The sequence below is a fragment of the Trichomycterus rosablanca genome, chromosome 15 (assembly GCF_030014385.1).
Source record: "Trichomycterus rosablanca isolate fTriRos1 chromosome 15, fTriRos1.hap1, whole genome shotgun sequence".
In the NCBI taxonomy this organism is placed as follows: Eukaryota; Metazoa; Chordata; class Actinopteri; order Siluriformes; family Trichomycteridae; genus Trichomycterus; species Trichomycterus rosablanca.
In genome coordinates this window covers 27,027,598-27,048,645 of record NC_086002.1, presented here as the reverse complement: position 1 = coordinate 27,048,645, position 21,048 = coordinate 27,027,598, and the positions used below count along the sequence as shown (strand labels likewise).

Genomic DNA, 21,048 nt, shown 5'->3' with positions numbered 1-21,048 from the left:
CTGCTCCCCAAGTACACCCCAGTCATCAGACGTCTGATACCCACAATAAGGACAGTTAAGATCTGGACGGAAGCTGCAGACTCATCTCTCCAGGACCATCAGCACAAACAATCATGTATATATTAAATATATCAGCTTATATACTCGACTTTATTTCTTCTCATTCATTACCCAATCATTCAGCCACTTGTATTCACCTGGCATTACTCTGTAATTATATACTAGTGTAAACACGGTACAGTCAGCATTATCTGTTTAATATTCTTTACTTCTGTCTCCTCATTTCACTCACCTGCTCACTTATGCACTAAAAATACACAAATATTACAAATAATTCAGACACGACCAAATTAGGAGAAATTATTTTATAAAAACGTTATAAAAATATCTTACTGAGTTCATCTGTATCTTCAGGTTCTTCCTTCTTCACAGGCTTCATCTGGAAACCTCCACACTGTTGGTCCTCTGAGAAAAGCAGTTCCACAGAAGCAACAAGTTCCGGAGGGATTAAAGTGACTTCACCTGAAATTCATCAATATGAGAAGAAGAAACTCAACAACTGGAGGAAACTGAAGGTTGTGGGTTTGATTTCCAATTAAAAATAAATTCTAATTAGATTAAAACTTAAATCCAGACTGAAGTGTATCAGCACAGTACAGTACAGTACAGGTTCTAATCCCACTATCCACTTTCTCTTATTATTTTTACTGATTAGTGACTCCAATACTAACCATACTGTACTGTACCACACTGTACTGTACCATACTGTACTGTACCACACTGTACTGTACCACACTGTACTGTACCATACTGTACTGTACCATACTGTACTGTACCACACTGTACTGTACCACACTGTACTGTACCATACTGTACTGTACCACACTGTACTGTACCATACTGTACCACACTGTACTGTACCACACTGTACTGTACCACACTGTACTGTACCATACTGTACTGTACCACACTGTACTGTACCACACTGTACTGTACCATACTGTACTGTACCATACTGTACTGTACCACACTGTACTGTACCACACTGTACTGTACCATACTGTACTGTACCACACTGTACTGTACCACACTGTACTGTACCACGCTGTACTGTACCACACTGTACTGTACCATACTGTACTGTACCATACTGTACTGTACCACACTGTACTGTACCATACTGTACTGTACCACACTGTACTGTACCACACTGTACTGTACCACGCTGTACTGTACCACACTGTACTGTACCACACTGTACTGTACCATACTGTACTGTACCACACTGTACTGTACCACACTGTACTGTACCATACTGTACTGTACCATACTGTACTGTACCACACTGTACTGTACCATACTGTACTGTACCACACTGTACTGTACCACACTGTACTGTACCATACTGTACTGTACCACACTGTACTGTACCATACTGTACTGTACCACACTGTACTGTACCACACTGTACTGTACCACGCTGTACTGTACCACACTGTACTGTACCATACTGTACTGTACCACACTGTACTGTACCATACTGTACTGTACCACACTGTACTGTACCATACTGTACTGTACCACACTGTACTGTACCACACTGTACTGTACCATACTGTACTGTACCATACTGTACTGTACCACACTGTACTGTACCATACTGTACTGTACCACACTGTACTGTACCATACTGTACTGTACCACACTGTACTGTACCACACTGTACTGTACCACGCTGTACTGTACCACACTGTACTGTACCACACTGTACTGTACCATACTGTACTGTACCATACTGTACTGTACCACACTGTACTGTACCATACTGTACTGTACCACACTGTACTGTACCATACTGTACTGTACCATACTGTACTGTACCACACTGTACTGTATCACACTGTACTGTACCATACTGTACTGTACCACACTGTACTGTACCATACTGTACTGTACCATACTGTACCATACTGTACCATACTGTACTGTACCGTACTGTACTGTACCGTACTGTACCTCACTGTACTGTACCACACTGTACTGTACCATACTGTACTGTACCATACTGTACTGTACCACACTGTACTGTATCGCACTGTACTTTTCCACACTGTACTATACCGTACTGTACCACACTGTACTGTACCACACTGTACTGTACCATACTGTACTGTACCACACTGTACTGTACCATACTGTACTGTACCATACTGTACTGTACCACACTGTACTGAACCACACTGTACTGTACCACACTGTACTGTACCACACTGTACTGTACCACACTGTACCATACTGTGCTGTACCATACTGTGCTGTACCACACTGTACTGTACCATACTGTATTGTACCACACTGTACTGTACCACACTGTACTGCACCATGCTGTACCACACTGTACTGTACCATGCTGTACTGTACCACACTGTACTGTACCAAACTGTACTGTACCACACTGTACTGTACCATGCTGTACTGTACCACGCTGTACTGTACCATACTGTACTGTACCATGCTGTACTGTACCACGCTGTACTGTACCACACTGTACTGTACCATATTGAACTGTACCATACTGTACTGTACCACACTGTACTGTACCACGCTGTACTGTACCACACTGTACTGTACCATGCTGTACTGTACCACGCTGTACTGTACCACACTGTACTGTACCATATTGAACTGTACCATACTGTACTGTACCACACTGTACCATACTGTACTGTACCACACTGTACTGTACCACACTGTACTGCACCATGCTGTACCATACTGTACTGTACCATGCTGTACTGTACCAAGCTGTACTGTACCACACTGTGCTGTACCACACTGTACTGTACCATATTGAACTGTACCATACTGTGCTGTACCATACTGTACTGTACCACACTGTACTGTACCATACTGTACTGTACCATACTGTACTGTACCTCACTGTACTGTACCATGCTGTACTGTACTGTACCATGCTGTACCACACTGTACTGTACCATACTGTACTGTACCACACTGTACTGTACCATACTGTACTGCACCATGCTGTACTGTACCACACTGTACTGCACCATGCTGTACCACACTGTACTGCACCATGCTGTACCACACTGTACCACACTGTACTGTACCACACTGTACTGTACCACACTGTACTGGCATCATGCTCCACATTTACTTACAGAAGAAATCATCATCTTCATCCTCCTCCTTTTGTATTATTTTCTTCTGGAATTCTTCATGTTGTAGATGTACAGGGGTGTCGTGTCCCTCTTCTGCTGACTGCATTATTAAAGCTCTAATAGACAGACAGACAGACAGTCTAGTAAACTGTAAACAAAGTTTAACTATAAACAAAGTTTTAAAACATCACTTCTTTATATAAAAATTTGAGATTTAATCATGAAGAAACTCAATCAGTTCCGCTCCATTGATTCATTTTGCTGGATCGGTTGAAATGAATCGGTTCAGTAATATGAATCATGTGTGATGCTAACAGTTAGCGGAGCAGCTAATAGTTTGTGTGTTTAAATGAAACTGGAGTTAAAGCTCCTCAAATCCTCACAGTGATGTTTTATTATGAACTCTAGTTTTATTATGAATTAGAATGTAGTTATAATGAAATATAAGGGTTATAATTAAATACATATTTTACTTACAGATGAGGCTGTACAGTACAAACACAGCAGCTTCTTGTTCTTCTTATGATGGTTAATGGCGGATGGCAGAACAACTTAAGACGCACCAGCGTCACCAACTGGACTGGAGTTGAACAGCAGCTCAGCAGTAATAAACCTCCATTAGCCCTGTATCTCTCAGTTAGATTTAGAGAGGACTACTAGTGGTGTGTGATACTGCAGAATCTGGTATCAATCCAAAACCAAGTACATACAGGGCCGGTATTGATCTGATACCGATACTTTTTAATGATTAAGGTTTATGCATCATTAAATTGCTAAATCTGAATGAATTTTCATGACTTTTAGGTGAATTCTTGTAATACATACATTTTTGTAAGTAGCTGCTCTCAGTAGGGTTGTAGATAAATTCAGATATATAAAGCTCAGATTTCTTCTTTATGGTGCTTTACTTTCTTATAACGTGTCCTTTTACTTTACACATTTAGTTTAAATAAAAATAAACTAGACTAATGTTAGACATATTGGGGTGGTTTCCCGGACAGAGATTAAGCCTAGTCCTAGACTAAAACAGCCTTTTAAACTAAATTAAAAGAAATCTGCTTTCTCAGTCATGGCTTAAAATAGGCCTAGATTAAGCCTAATTCTGAATGATCTAATTTGATTTCTTGAATGAAGATTAGATCTATTGCAGGACCAAATTGAGGCTTAATTTAAACCCCACAGGAGGCAGGTTTAACTTCAGATTAATGTTGTTTGTCAAAGAAAACAAATGAATTACTTGCACTATGTCAATGAAGATCAGTGAGTACCACCAGCTAGACATGTTACTGCTGACAAAAGTGACCCGTTACTTAATTTTGATGACATTAGTTTTTGAGAACGTTTTAGAATGTACAACTCCAAATCAGAAAAAGTTAGACAGAATGGAAAATGCAAATAATAAAAACACAGAGTTTCTTACATTTACTTTGGTTTTATTTGATTGCAGACAGGATGAACCTGAAATAATTAATGTTTTATCTGCTCAACTTCATTTAATTTATTAATGAAGATCTCAATATACTTTTCTGTATTAATGCTGCATCATAGAGTGTAAATGACCTTTACCGGGGGCACTGACACACCTCATACCATGACACACCCTGGTACTGACACTCCCCCATACCATGACAGACCCTGGCACTGACACAGCCCCATACCATGATACACCCTGGTACTGACACTGAGCCAATAATGAGATACTCCGTCTTATGGGTATTCAATAGAAGAAAGTTTGAGCCATGAGTTAACCACAGCCATGAGTTAAGATCACAGATGCACTCGGTGAGGGATGGTGGTGGAAATGGATCAGATGGTATAAGGTTTATAAGGTGTCCTCAGTGTAGCAGTGAAAATTTAACCCATGATGACGAAATATTTCACCAAGGGGCAGGATGTAAATAAGAAACAGCAACGGTCCCAACACTGAGCCGTAGCTAGTTTTAAGATAGTTTGAGACTCCATAGTCCAGGTGTTAGTAATCAGTAGCTAATCTGTGTTTCAGAAAGTCTTTTTTAAAGACAGGATTTACTATTCCAGATTAAGGCCTACTCCTGTCTTAAATTAAACCCTGTCTGGGAAACCACCCCTAAATGACCCAGGTTGTCAATAATGTTAATTCCCTTATGTGATATTGAAGCTTTCTTAGTTTAATGCTCAGTTTCAACCTAGTACAAAGATGTAGCTTGTCATAATCTTTTGTATCCCTTGTAGGCAGCACCATTTTTCACAGATGAGCCCCTTATTTAGAGTAACATACATGCATTATTAATATTATTTCATTTTCATTTCATTTCATTTTCAGCATTTAGCAGACGCTTTTATTCAAAGCGACTTACACAATGGGAACACGATGAGCAATTGAGGGTTAAGGGCCTTGCTCAGGGACCCAACAGTGGCAACTTGGTGGTGGCGGGGCTTGAACCGGCAACCTTCTGTTTACTAGTCCAGGACCTTAACCACTGAGCTATCACTGGCCCAATATTATTAATAATGTGGTGAAAATTCCTGCTTTTTTTAAAAATCGCAATATACTGTATATATCGCAGGGAAAAAAATCGCAATGTCAGTTTTTTCCAATATCGTGCAGCCCTAGAATCAAACTCACACCTTTCTGACTGTAAGTGTATGTTCACTACCTGTTCTATTTACAGTGCTGATGAAAGTCACTAAATGACATAAAATCAGTCTGTTAACTGGGCTTAGATTAGGCTCAGCAACTAAACCTAAACTAAACTCAAAGGCCTTGCCCCGTGTGAGGATCGAACTCAAGACCTTCAGATTATGAGACTGACACGCTACCTACTGCGCTAACGAGGCTGACATGAACATAAGTAGACAAAAACATGTGGAGATGTCTGAATCCGACCGTTTCTTTGGCTGAAGTTTAGGCACAATATTGAAAATCAGATTTGATTCTAATGAACGGCTCTTTCAAATGAAGCGAGTCGCATCTCTGGGAGCCGTTATATATATATGTTTAATATGTTTTCATTTTTGTGGTGTTCTTATCGGCTGTAATACACCCATTCTGCTTCACATCAGTACGGGGAATGAATCAGTCATAATAAAAGCTGTTTATTGTCGGAATTCAAATCCGAAACACATCACACACACACACACACACACACACACACACACACAGAGAGAGGGAGAGAGAGAGAGATAATATTATATTCTATAAACTTGCACAAGTGTGTTTTTTTTTTTGCAAGTTCAGGCTTGTCAGTGAATGTAACCGTATTCGGTACACAGAGATATTATATTGACATGCTTGCGCGTTATGCCAACCCACCCCATGGTTTTGAATGGCAAGGTGCTAACTGTTAACTTAGCACCAAAACCTGATGGAATCACTGTCTAAGTACTTTGGCTGAAGTTTAGGTACAATACTGAAAAGCAGAATCTAAATGTAAGCATCAAGAACAAGATGAGAATAAAACTCACACCCTTCTGAAGATCTTCTGTATGTGTATGTTCACTACCTGTTCTATTTACAGTGCTGATGAAAGTCACTAAATGACATGAAACCAGTCTGCTAACTGGGCTGCAACTAAACTGGTCCCTCAACTGCCTTGATGCTTAGATTTAGATTCTGTTTTTCAATATTGTGCTTAAACTTCAGCCAATGAAACGGTCGGATTTTGATGTCTCTACATGTCTTTGTCAGCCTCGTTAGCGCAGTAGGTAGCGCATCAGTCTCATAATCTGAAGGGCGTGAGTTCGATCCTCACACGGGGCAAGGTCCTTGAGGGACCAATTTAGTTACTGTGCCGAATCTAAGCCCAGTTAGCAGACTGGTTTCATGTCATTTAGTGACTTTCAAAAAAAGCAGGAATTTTCACCACATTATTAATAATATTAATAATGCATGTATCTTACTCTAAATAAGAGGCTTATCTGTGAGAAATGGTGGTGCCTACAAGGGATACAAAACATTATGACAAGCTACATCTTTGTACTTGGTTGAAACTGAGCATTAAACTAAGAAAGCTTCAATATCACATAAGGGAATTAACAGGATTGACAAAATGGGTCATTTAATATTTTATTTCACAATCAAAACCTCTTTAAGTAGTAAATATTATTAAAAAAAAACAAATAAACTATGCAAACAAAATAGCAGCTATACACCTGTTCCAAATCCCAGATGCCTTATTAAGCTCACTACTGAGGCATCTTAATATTTCAATGTTATTTTGACTTAAGAACGTGTGAGAATCGGAAGCGTCCTTAGTAATGAAGGCAATCCCAGAATTCATTGCGGCATCTCTTCTCTCACAGAAAAATAAACATGGCTGACATTCGTTTTTGTCTGCAATTTTTTAAAGAACGTGTACATTTAAATATTGTAAATATATATTATAGTTTATACTCTTTCTGTTTTTAAACAAAAGCATAAAAAGCCAACAAAAGCCTCTTCATTATGTAAACATACCTTTTATATCTACACTTTATATTTAGATTATTTTATCAGTTCTACAATTACAGACTGTAGTTCATTTGTTTCTTTCTATACTGTGATAGCCTCCTTTTTGTTCTTGATGACCAGGACCCCCACAGAGCAGGTATTATTTAGGTGGTGGATCATTCTCAGCACTGCAGTGACGCTGACATGGTGGTGGTGTGTTAGTGTGTGTTGTGCTGGTATGAGTGGATCAGACACAGCAGTGCTGCTGGAGTTTTTAAATACCGTGTCCTATACTCACTGTCCACTCTATTAGACACTCCTACCTAGTTGTTCCACCTTGTAGATGTAAAGTCAGAGAAGATTGCTAATCTATTGCTGCTTTTTTTAGTTGGTCATCTTCTAGACCTTCATCAGTGGTCACAGGACGCTGCCCACGTGGCGCTGTTGGTTGGATATTTTTGGTTGGTGGACGATTCTCAGTCCAGCACTGACTGAGGTGTTTAAAAACTCCAGCAGTGTCTGATCCACTCATACCAGCACAACACACACTAACACACCACCACCATGTCAGTGTCACTGTAGTGCTGAGAATGATCCACCACCTAAATAATTCATTGAGTGTGTAAAACAGTTTTTGCTGTTTCTCATGTTTTGTGAATCTGGCAGTTGTTTAGCATTCATTTCATGATAAATAGACCACTTGAATGGTGTTAAAAAGACTTGAAATAAAATCTTTTTACATTTGACTTCAAATGGAATTTTTTTTTTCTTTTGTAACGCGATACAAGGTTTTGAACTGAACAGCATATATATTTCATACCCCATTGCTGCCAGCTTGACACTGATAAATTCTGTAATGACTTTAAGTCTTGATAACCTGCTATAATAAACATACGAATAAAAAAAAAAAATCAAAGTTCCTCCTCGCATTTACAACAAATATGTTTTTTTGGAGAAAGACATGTTAATACTGTAACATCAAATTAATCAATTGACAGGAAAATGTATGATGGTCTGACATAACATTTGATAATGAATAAAAGACAAACAGTCATGGACAATTCAGTATCTCCAATTCACCTCACTTGCACATCTATGGACTGTGGGAGGAAACCGAAGCATCCGGAGGAAATCCACACAGATACAGGGAGAACATGCAAACTCCACATAGAAAGAACCCCGACCGCTCCACCTGGGAATTGAACACTCACACATACATTATATATATATATATATATATATATATATATATATACAGTGTATCACAAAAGTGAGTACACCCCTCACATTTCTGCAAATATTTCATTATAACTTTTCATTGGACAACACTATAGACATGAAACTTGGATATAAGTTAGAGTAGTCAGTGTACAGCTTGTATAGCAGTGTAGATTTACTGTCTTCTGAAAATAACTCAACACACAGCCATTAATGTCTAAATAGCTGGCAACATAAGTGAGTACACCCCACAGTGAACATGTCCAAATTGTGCCCAAATGTGTCGTTGTCCCTCCCTGGTGTCATGTGTCAAGGTCCCAGGTATAAATGGGCAGCAGGGCTGTTAAATTTGGTGTTTTGGGTACAATTCTCTCATACTGGCCACTGGATATTCAACATGGCACCTCATGGCAAAGAACTCTCTGAGGATGTGAGAAATAGAATTGTTGCTCTCCACAAAGATGGCCTGGGCTATAAGAAGATTGCTAACACCCTGAAACTGAGCTACAGCATGGTGGCCAAGGTCATACAGCGGTTTTCCAGGACAGGTTCCACTCGGAACAGGCTTCGCCAGGGTCGACCAAAGAGGTTGAGTCCACGTGTTCGGCGTCATATCCAGAGGTTGGCTTTAAAAAATAGACACATGAGTGCTGCCAGCATTGCTGCAGAGGTTGAAGACGTGGGAGGTCAGCCTGTCAGTGCTCAGACCATACGCCGCACACTGCATCAACTCGGTCTGCATGGTCATCATCCCAGAAGGAAGCTGACGCACAAGAAAGGCAGCAAACAGTTTGCTGAAGACAAGCAGTCCAAGAACATGGATTACTGGAATGCCCTGTGGTCTGACGAGACCAAGATGAACTTGTTTGGCTCAGATGGTGTCCAGCATGTGTGGCGGCGCCCTGGTGAGAAGTACCAAGACAACTGTATCTTGCCTACAGTCAAGCATGGTGGTGGTAGCATCATGGTCTTGGGCTGCATGAGTGTTGCTAGCACTGGGGAGCTGCAGTTCATTGAGGGAAACATGAATTCCAACATGTACTGTGACATTCTGAAACAGAGCATGATCCCCTCCCTTCGAAAACTGGGCCTCATGGCAGTTTTCCAACAGGATAACGACCCCAAACACAACCTCCAAGATGACAACTGCCTTGCTGAGGAAGCTGAAGGTAAAGGTGATGGACTAAACCCAATTGAGCACCTGTGGCGCATCCTCAAGTGGAAGGTGGAGGAGTTCAAGGTGTCTAACATCCACCAGCTCCGTGATGTCATCATGGAGGAGTGGAAGAGGATTCCAGTAGCAACCTGTGCAGCTCTGGTGAATTCCATGCCCAGGAGGGTTAAGGCAGTGCTGGATAATAATGGTGGTCACACAAAATATTGACACTTTGGGCACAATTTGGACATGTTCACTGTGGGGTGTACTCACTTATGTTGCCAGCCATTTAGACATTAATGGCTGTGTGTTGAGTTATTTTCAGAAGACAGTAAATCTACACTGCTATACAAGTTGTACACTGACTACTCTAAGTTATATCCAAGTTTCATGTCTATAGTGTTGTCCCATAAAAAGATATAATAAAATATTTGCAGAAATGTGAGGGGTGTACTCACTTTTGTGATACACTGTATATATATATATGTATATATATATATATATATATATATATATATATATATATATATATATATATATATATATATATATATATATATATATATATATACCCACAAAACCTGTTAGATGTGTATTAAGAAAGTCTGAACATAAGAAATGACTAGACAGTCGGACTGAGATCTCGGATCATTACAGTAATATGAAACTGCTGCATTTCTGGTGCAGTAACAACCAAATTTAGTTTAGGCGATGCTCATTTTTACAGATCTTCACTAAAAGTGTGCAGAATCTCAAATGGTTTTTGTGCTGCCATGCAGCTGGTTGAATGGAGTTAGTGTAGAATTATGTACAAAGATCTAAAGCAAACAGCTGAACTGGCCGGTTAGCTCAGTTGGTTAGAGCGTGGTGCTAATGACGCCAATGTTGTGGGTTTGATCCTTGTATGGGCCACACACACCTTAACGATTAAAGGCGGCATGGTTGAGAGCGAGTCAGTTGAGCATGTGCTGTGTTTCAGGACTTTCTAACCTGAGTAATTTAATCACTGAAAGTAAGAATATCACCCTGTTCATCTTTGATTTTGGCTTCAGAGAACCACCCTGAGAACACCCGATCTCGTCTGATCTCGGAAGCTAAGCAGTGTCGGGCCTGATTAGTACTTGGATGGGAGACCGCCTGGGAATACCAGCTGCTGTAAGCTTTTATCCACACACACCCACCTTCACTCCAAACCTCCTGTTACACACTGACCCAGCGGCTTTTTCTTCATCAAAGCTACACAATGACACAAAGATCAGCTCAAACTTTCATTCTTACTACAGTAAAACACATTCAACTGACTTTTAAAGTGAAGTTCAGGTCCGGAGTGGCTAATCTGGAGATTCGGGAGGATTCCCGATGGGCCGGCTGGGAAAAATAAATTATATTTTTTAATAAAAAATAACTTAGATCCAAAGTTCGTGAAAGTTTTAAGATGATGCGGAGACCTATGGCTAAAGCGTGTTCCACTAATATCCAATCCACTCGATCCCCAAAAAAGCAAAAAAGACTGCACTTTTCTTTGTATGTTGAACTTTATTTAACTATAAACATATAAAGTAACTTAAAATGCATGTACTTGTACATGTACATCTACAGCGTCTAATTATTATAACGAATTCATTTAAATTGGAAAAAATGTGGGCCGGGTTTGGGCATGAAACTCCCGGGCTGAAAAAGGGGCGCACTCCGGCCCTGGTGAAGTTCAACATGTTGTACAGACATCGTCTCCATCTACTGGTGCTAGAAATAAATCACAGCTTGTTACTTGGGTACAGATTTTATAATATATAAAAATTAAAGAGTGTTTATGACTTTTCTGTCCCAAGTGTTTTTGTAACGTGTTGTAGACCTGCAGAGGAAAGAAAAGGCCGAAAGTAGGCGATAAAGTGTTATTTGGCAACCCAGCACTGTGTAAATATTGGACAGAACACATGATCATGGCTGGATTACTGACCGGGCCAGTGGGGCCAGCTCCCAGGGGCCCTTGAGGGAATGGGGCCCCGGGGGGGCCCTGGCCCAAAACATTTATGATACAATATATTTTTATTTCCGAGGGCCCTCCATTTTAAGGATCCTCTGACTATTAGGGACTTTGACCCCAGGGCCTCTTGGGGCCCCTAGCCATGCTTTTAGGCCCTAGCCAAAATACTTCTCTGTTATAGTTGACTCCACTCCAGACCTTGCTCATGTGGACCAACTTACTTTTATTTTCAGGTTTGTTAATGATGACGGCCATGTAGTTGAGCGTTTTCTAGCTTTTGAGCCTATTGAAAACCATAGTGGGGACAGTTTGGCAGAGTGTGTCGTTGCTATGGTGGAGAATCTGGGCCTAGACTTATCCAACTGTAGGGGCCAGTCATATGATAATGCAAGTAACATGTCGGGAAAGTACAATGGAGTCCAAGCTCATCTTAAACAAAGAAACCCTTTGATTTGTTATGTCCCCTGTGCAGCACATTCACTGAATTTAGTTGGTGTCAATGCTGTTGACAGTAGCCCAGAAGTTGGACGTTTTTTTGACTTTGTACAGGCAATGTACACATTTTGTGCATCATCTACACACAGGTGGGGAAAGGTTTTCAGTGATACTGATATCAAACTCACACTGAAATCACTGTCAGGTACTCGATGAAGCGCACGAGCTGAGTCAACTAAGGCTCTTTGGAAATATTATGCACAACTGAGAGAGGCATTGAATGATATGGAGGAGAAATTTGTAACTCGAAGTGAAGCCTCTGCACTCTGTGACAAATTGGACACGTTGGAGATGGCCTTCATGGCATACTTCTGGGACACAATACTACAGAGGTTCCAAGCCACAAGCCTGCAGCTGCAGAAGCATGATATTGACATATGTACAGCTACACAACTTCTCTTGTCTTTACGAGACTTTGTGGCAGCACAGAGAGATAACTTTGAGGTGTTTGAAGGGGCAGCTTTAAATGTCACCACTGCTGTCTCCCAAGAGTACAGGCATGACCTCCAGCGTACAAAGAAGCGCAAAATTATGTCTGATGATAGTGCAGAGCCAGGTGTAGCATTTAACGGAAAGGACCTTCCGTTACATTTTCGGATCGAAACTTTCAATGTTGTCATTGACAAACTTGTGTCCTGTCTCAACCACCGTTTGAATGCATACACACACTTAACTGAGCTATTTGATGTTCTTTTCATGCCTGACAATATGTCCAACAGTGAGCTCACTTTAGGTTGCCCTGGGCAACTCTTTGCCCAGGGGCCCAAACTATCCTTAATCCGTCCTTGCACATGATGGGTTATTTTAACTTGTTGGGTTATGCAGTTTAACCATTGTGCTGAGCTGTGGGTTCTTTTTTTACCATGGATCAACTATGTAACTTTACTTTATATAAATGAAAGGTTTACATTGCTGTCTTCAGGATTTCCTCTTTAGTGATATTTAATGTTAATAGATGTTCTGATCTAAAAGATGCTGCTGCCTTTGACCTTTAAAACTGAGAAGTGATTTGTGAGATCATTAAAATAAGTGAAATGTTTATTTTGTACTTTGGTTTTTTATTATTTGTACAAACATTTGTTTTATGCAACTTTAAACCTGTAATAAAAGATGAACATTTTAAATGTGTCTTTATTTGCTTTAACTAAGCTAAAGTTTTTAACAGGGACAAAAATGACAGTTTGTGTAGCAGGGCTGGACACGTAAGTAAAATGTTATACTGTTTATTAGCATGTGAAAGAGCTGTGCGTGTCTCTGTGGCGCAATCGGTTAGCGCGTTCGGCTGTTAACCGAAAGGTTGGTGGTTCGAGCCCACCCAGGGACGAGTGCCTTTTATCAACCTGCCTGCCAGACACAACAACATGTAATCCCACAGTATAGTGGAAATAAGTAACTAAAAACATCCAGTAAACAACAGTCCTACAAGCACAAATATCCACCTGATAAGTCACTGGAGACCGGCTGTTTTGGTTTCTGTAAATGTTAAATGAAGATACTCGCCCAACGTGGGGCTCGAACCCACGACCCTGAGATTAAGAGTCTCATGCTCTACCGACTGAGCTAGCCGGGCTTAAGCAGCAGGTCAGAACAGACAGCTCATCGGTCAGATCATCAGAGAGATGTAGGTTTAATTCACTAACATCACGACCAGATTAAGAACTACTTCACAGTTTACAAACAAACACAATTCAGAATAAGTAACAGAAACAGACACAGATTTACTGTCACTTTTAAACTACACAATTACTGAACCCGCTCCACTATGCTTTACACCTCTGTGTATATTATCTGGAAACAGATGCTCTTCATATAGAAATATACTTTACATTTGCTTGTAAATTAAAATATCAATTCAGGTTGTTTTTAGTTCAATTGAAAAATTATTAACAGTAGCTCAACTTCCTAAAACCCAGAATCTACATGTATAAATCCTACATTCATTCCACAAAGTTCACAAACTACATGATTTAATGAGTGAAAACTTGATGTTTGGAGCCCCTCTGGTGTGCAGGCTGGTACTGTGTATCAGCACTACTTACTGTGTGCAGGACCTGAGTCGTATCTGCTCCACTCACTGGTTGGTGACATTAAACTCAGTCAAGAACTTTAAGAAATATATAGTTTAGATAGTTCACACATAGAAGAACCCACAAAACCTCTTAGATGTGTATTAAGAAAGTCTGTTTCAGCTGTTGAACTGGGTCAGTGTAGAATTATGTACAAGGATCTAAAGAGAGAATAGATGTACTGGCCGGTTAGCTCAGTTGGTTAGAGCGTGGTGCTAATAACGCCAAGGTCGCGGGTTCGATCCCCGTACGGGCCACACCCACTTTTGGACTTAAACTAACAAACTTCTGATTCTTCTCTAACTAGCAGGTACTATTAACCTGGACTTCAAACATTGTCTCTGACAGTGTGAGATTTTTTTACTGCCCCTCTCATTCAGGTCAGAAACATGCCATTATCTCAATTTACTAAACTTAATGACCCTTCTGTAAATGGTTTAATGTGCACACTGCTGCTACTGGCTCGTTTTTCTTTTCTACAATGTAAGTTCAGACCTTCAGGTTCATGTTATTTGAGATCTCTACATAGATTCTTCCTCATGTACAGAAAGACGCAGTTCAGTTTGAGAAGCGCACAGCGGGAGAGCGAGTGAGTCTGCGCGTTCAAATGAATCAAACGAGTCGATTCCTTAATCCGGTTCTTTAAGTCAAACGACATGAATAGACTCGAAAGAGTCGATTCACTAATTTGATTGTACTCAGCAATGAACAGTTGGAAGCTAAGGGAGTCGATTCTTTTTGATGAAGTCAACATTTTATATGTTATACACAATACTTAAAAGAGTCGGATCACTATCGTTAGCTGTCATTTAAAATACAAAGACAAACCATCTCATCTAACAAAATAGAATAAAATAATGTATAACAGTTTAATGATGCACCATACATACAGTGAAGCAAAAATAACATTCAAAGCTCAACAACATAAAAATACATCAAATCACCTAAATATTATCTACATAACACATACAGCAAAAACATGTGAACGTGGAAGCATGTGTGTGTGTGTGTGTGTGTGTGCGTGTGTGTGTGCATGCTTATGAATATTAATAGAATAGATACGTATAGATACATGAAGTGATGAAGACACATATTAACTCTTCGGCAATAGAGAGATACAGATGTGCTAGTGGAGATTTATTATTACTAAGCTGCTGTTCAACTCCAGTCCAGTTGGTGGCGCTGGTGCGTCTTAAGTTTTTCTGCCATCCGCCATTAACCATCATAAGAAGAACAAGAAGCTGCTGTGTTTGTACTGTAGAGCCTCATCTGTAAGTAAAATATGTATTTAATTATAACCTTTATATTTTATTATAACTACATTCTAATTCATAATAAACCTAGAGTTCATAATAAAACATCACTGTGAGGATTTGAGGAGCTTTAACTCCAGTTTCATTTAAACACACAAACTATTAGCTGCTCCGCTACCTGTTAGCATCACACATGATTCAGTTCTGATGAACCGATTCATTTGAACCGATCCATCTAAATGAATGAATTGAGCGGAACTGATTGAGTTTCTTTATGATTAAATCTCACATTTTTATATAAACACGTGATATTTTAAAACTTTGTTTACAGGTGGTTTGTAGAGCTTTATAGTCACAGTCAGGTGAAACGTGTAAGCGAGCGTGTTTAATTGTGTACTAGCTTGATGAAGTAAACTGTTTACTGCGCGTCTAAACCATGTATTACGGTACCCGAAGCGCTAAAGAGGGTAAAACTGCTGTTTACAGTTTAATAAACATTATTTACCATGTTCTGATGCATAAAATCCACTCAATTCAAGAAGAGCATCGACTCTGTCATTAACGAAATACATTTCAGACATTTTTACTGGAGGAATTAGTTGTGATCGGATCTCAAACTCATGTGAATGTCTGTTCGGTTGTGTTAATACCACTTTTTGAAAATCAAAAATTTGAAATCAAATTGTTATCAGGTGTCACCCCTATGATCATAAAGAACATTTTACTCTAGTACTAATCTTGTGATTTTTAGATAATTTTACTGTAGGAATTTAAAATAATAGGATGACAAACCTTTAATTATGAATACAGCACATCTATCTATCTGTCTATCTGTCTATTAGAACTTTAATAATGCAGTCAGCAGAAGAGGGACACGTCACCCCTGTGGATCTACAAAATGAAGAATTCCAGAAGAAAATAATACAAAAGGAGGAGGATGAAGATGATGATGATTTCTTCTGTAAGTAAATATGAAGCATGATACAGTGCAGTGTGGTACAGTACAGTATGGTACAGTACAGTGTGGTACAGTGCAGTATGGTACAGTACAGTATAGTACAGTGCAGTATGGTACAGTACAGTATGGTACATTACAGTGTGGTACAGTATGGTACAGTACAGTATGGTACAGTGTGGTACAGTACAGTATGGTACAGTTCAGTGTGGTACAGTACAGTGAGGTACAGTACAGTGAAGTACAGTGCAGTATGGAACAGTATGGTACAGTACAGTATGGAACAGTACAGTATGGTACAGTACAGTGTGGTACAGTACAGTGTGGTACAGTACAGTATGGTACAGTACAGTATGGTACAGTACAGTGAGGTACAGTACAGTGTGGTACAGTACAGTATGGTACAGTACAGTATGGTACAGTACAGTGTGGTACAGTACAGTATGGTACAGTACAGTATGGAACAGTACAGTATGGTACAGTACAGTGTGGTACAGTACAGTATGGAACAGTACAGTATGGTACAGTACAGTGTGGTACAGTACAGTATGGTACAGTACAGTATGGTACAGTACAGTATAGTATGGTACAGTACAGTATGGTACAGTACAGTATAGTACAGTACAGTGTGGTACAGTACAGTACAGTATGGTACAGTACAGTATGGAACAGTACAGTATGGTACAGTACAGTGTGGTACAGTACAGTATGGTACAGTACAGTGAGGTACAGTACAGTATGGTACAGTACAGGATGGTACAGTATGGTACAGTACAGTATGGAACAGTACAGTATGGTACAGTACAGTGTGGTACAGTATGGTACAGTATGGTACAGTACAGTACAGTGAGGTACAGTACAGGATGGTACAGTACAGGATGGTACAGTACAGGATGGTACAGTAAAGTGTGGTACAGTACAGTATGGTACAGTACAGTACGGAACAGTACAGTATGGTACAGTACAGTATGGTACAGTACAGTATGGTACAGTACAGTACGGTACAGTACAGTATGGAACAGTACAGTATGGTACAGTACAGGATGGTACAGTATGGTACAGTACAGTATGGTACAGTACAGTATGGAACAGTACAGTATGGTACAGTACAGTGTGGTACAGTACAGTATGGTACAGTACAGTATGGTGCAGTACAGTATGGTACAGTACAGTATGGAACAGTACAGTATGGTACAGTACAGTATGGAACAGTACAGTATGGTACAGTACAGTGTGGTACAGTACAGTATGGTACAGTACAGTATGGAACAGTACAGTATGGTACAGTACAGTGTGGTACAGTACAGTGTGGTACAATACAGTATAGAACAGTACAGTATGGTACAGTATGGTACAGTACAGTGTGGTACAGTACAGTGTGGTACAGTACAGTATGGTACAGTACAGTATGGTACAGTATAGTATGGTACAGTACAGTATGGTACAGTACAGTATGGTACAGTACAGTGTGGTACAGTACAGTATAGTATGGTACAGTACAGTATGGTACAGTACAGTATGGTACAGTACAGTGTGGTTAGTATTGGAGTCACTAATCAGTAATAAGAGAAAGTGGATAGTGGGATTAGAACCTGTACTGTACTGTACTGTCCTGTGCTGCTACACTCCAGTCTGGATTTGAGTTTTAATCTAATTAGGAATTATTTGTGATTGTAAAATCAAACCCACAACCTTCAGTTTCCTCCAGTTGTTGAGTTTCTTCTTCTCATATTGATGAATTTCAGGTGAAGTCACTTTAATCCCTCCGGAACTTGTTGCTTCTGTGGAACTGCTCTTCTCAGAGGACCAACAGTGTGGAGGTTTCCAGATGAAGCCTGTGAAGAAGGAAGAACCTGAAGATACAGATAAACTCAGTAAGATTTTTTTATAACGTTTTTATAAAATAATTTCTCCTAATTTGGTCATGTCTGAATTACTTGTAATATTTGTGTAGTTTTAGTGCATAAGTGAGCAGGTGAGTGAAATGAGGAGACAGAAGTAAAGAATATTAAACAGATAATGCTGACTGTACAGTGTGTAGACTAGTATATAATTACAGAGTAATGCCAGGTGAATACAAGTGGCTGAATGATTGGGTAATGAATGAGAATAAATAAAGTCGAGTATATAAGCTGATATAATCAATATATACATGATTGTTTGTGCTGATGGTCCTGGAGAGATGAGTCTGCAGCTTCCGTCCAGATCTTAACTGTCCTTATTGTGGGTATCAGACGTCTGATGACTGGGGTGTACTTGGGGAGCAGGAACAAAGACAGGTGATCAGACTAACTCAGGTGGGGGAGGGGTGTAGCTTTGAAGGCATCAGCAACATTTGTGTAAACTTGGTCCAAAATTTTGAGTCCCCTTCTGATGAAACTTTGGACGTCCAGATCTTAAACTGCAGTGATTAAAGTCCCCAGAAACAATAAAGACTCACAAAGGTTCACAAAGGTCTTTTATAGCTGCGTTAGCATTAGCATCTGGAGGGATATAAACTGCAGCAGTAACAATGCAGGAAACCTCTGGTGGTTATAATACCTGGTTATATCGGGTCTACACGTTATAACCAGGTATTTCAGGTCAGCAGAGCAGTAGGTATTAACTATGACAGAGTCCATGCAGCAGGTTTTGTTTACATAAAGGCAAACACCACCACAGAAGCTCTTCATCAGTTCCACCACACTGTGGTTTAGCTGCAGTCCATGATCCTCTTCTGTGTCAGGGTCCAGATTTTTATTTTCTCATGGCATATTGGCAAGGAAGATACAAGATAGTTTTAGCTTAGCGTGCAAACCTCCACATTTACCCTGTTTTGGCTCTTCCTGTTGTGATGAACAGCTCGCTTGGACGCGGTGTTCTGCTCACCTCTGGAAGAAGCTGGTTGAACTTGAATGGACGGTCCAAAACAACACTTAAAGCTGTATAAATTAATGTCCAGCAGCGTCTGTCTGTCATATGTGTAGTTCACACGAGTGATTCAAGTGAAAACGCAGTAAATTGGCAAATAAATAAACACTAGATCGCTAAGCCTGGTGAGACTCTCGGGTGCATGCGCCGCCATCTTGCCCAAAGGCGGAAACATGTATTGTGATCAGATGAATCAGCATTTCAGGTCTTTTTATGAAAAAATGGACAGCTTGCTGCACACATTACAAAGGCGTGGCTGAGGAAGAAGAGGGTATGGGTAATGGACTGGCCTGCCTGCTGTCCTGACCTGTCCCCAATAGAGAACGGTCTCAACCTTTTTTGGAATGTGTTGCAGACCTGAAATGCAGGAATGGATGTTTATTAATAAATGAAATGAAGTTGAGCAGATAAAAGATGAAATATCTCAGCTTCATCCTGTCTGACATCAAATAAAAGTCAAAGTCAGTGTAAGAAACTCTGTGATTTATTATTTTCCATTTTCCATACTGTCCCAAGTATTGTTTTTTATTTGGGGTTGTATTATTGTTGTTATTATTATTATTATTAAATCTGCTGAAACCCTGTTTGAACAAAGGTTTATAGATCGTCTTTTTTGACAGATAGTATAGAAGTACGTGTCTGTTAGTTCTAACTTAAGTGCTTAATACCAACAATAACAACCTTATTTTTTTTCTTCACAAAACAAAGACATTTCAGGTGAAGGATCTTTAATCCCTGTGGAACATGTCACCTGTGAGGAACACCTCACCCCAGCGGACCAACAGGATGGAGGTTTCCAGATGAAGCCTGTGAAGAAGGAAGAACCTGAAGATAAAGATGAACTCAGTAAGATATTTTTTATCTTGAGTAAAATAAGATTTTGATTGAATAGAATCAGAGGCAGCTGGGATGAAGCATCATACAGTGAAAGCTTGTATTGTGCTCATGCAGATCAGTGTGAGCAGGAAATGATGAATGCAGGATGAATCACGTTACAGAACTTTAGCATCAGATCTCAGTTTAACATTTACTAACAATCTTTATTATTTATAATGTTATAAATGTATTTTATTATTTATAATGTTACAAATGTATTTGATTATTTCTAATGTTATAAATGTATTTGATTATTTATAATGTTATAAATGTATTTGATTATTTATAATGTTATACATGTATTTTATTATTTATAATGTTATAAATGTATTTGATTATTTATAATGTTATAAATGTACTTTATTATTTATAATGTTATAAATGTACTTTATTATTTATAATGTTATAAATGTACTTTATTATTTATAATGTTATAAATGTATTTGATTATTTATAATGTTATAAATGTATTTGATTATTTATAATGTTATAAATGTACTTTATTATTTATAATGTTATAAATGTATTTGATTATTTATAATGTT

At 39.3% G+C, this 21,048-nt stretch overlaps 5 non-coding genes and 1 pseudogene across 5 annotated transcripts; 4 read left to right on the top strand and 2 right to left on the bottom strand.

Annotated features, from left to right (window-relative positions):
- Nucleotides 1-5,926: 5,926 nt before the first annotated feature.
- On the bottom strand, nucleotides 5,927-5,999 carry trnam-cau (transfer RNA methionine (anticodon CAU)). The gene has a single exon. It is a non-coding gene; the product is annotated as a tRNA-Met (tRNA).
- An 849-nt stretch (nucleotides 6,000-6,848) lies between these two features.
- Nucleotides 6,849-6,921, top strand: trnam-cau (transfer RNA methionine (anticodon CAU)). The gene has a single exon. It is a non-coding gene; the product is annotated as a tRNA-Met (tRNA).
- Nucleotides 6,922-11,009: 4,088 nt separating this feature from the next.
- On the top strand, nucleotides 11,010-11,126 carry LOC134329665 (5S ribosomal RNA; annotated as a pseudogene).
- Nucleotides 11,127-13,693: 2,567 nt separating this feature from the next.
- trnan-guu (transfer RNA asparagine (anticodon GUU)) lies at nucleotides 13,694-13,767 on the top strand. The gene has a single exon. It is a non-coding gene; the product is annotated as a tRNA-Asn (tRNA).
- A 173-nt stretch (nucleotides 13,768-13,940) lies between these two features.
- Nucleotides 13,941-14,013, bottom strand: trnak-cuu (transfer RNA lysine (anticodon CUU)). Its single transcript has one exon. It is a non-coding gene; the product is annotated as a tRNA-Lys (tRNA).
- A 679-nt stretch (nucleotides 14,014-14,692) lies between these two features.
- Nucleotides 14,693-14,766, top strand: trnai-aau (transfer RNA isoleucine (anticodon AAU)). Its single transcript has one exon. It is a non-coding gene; the product is annotated as a tRNA-Ile (tRNA).
- Nucleotides 14,767-21,048: the final 6,282 nt, after the last annotated feature.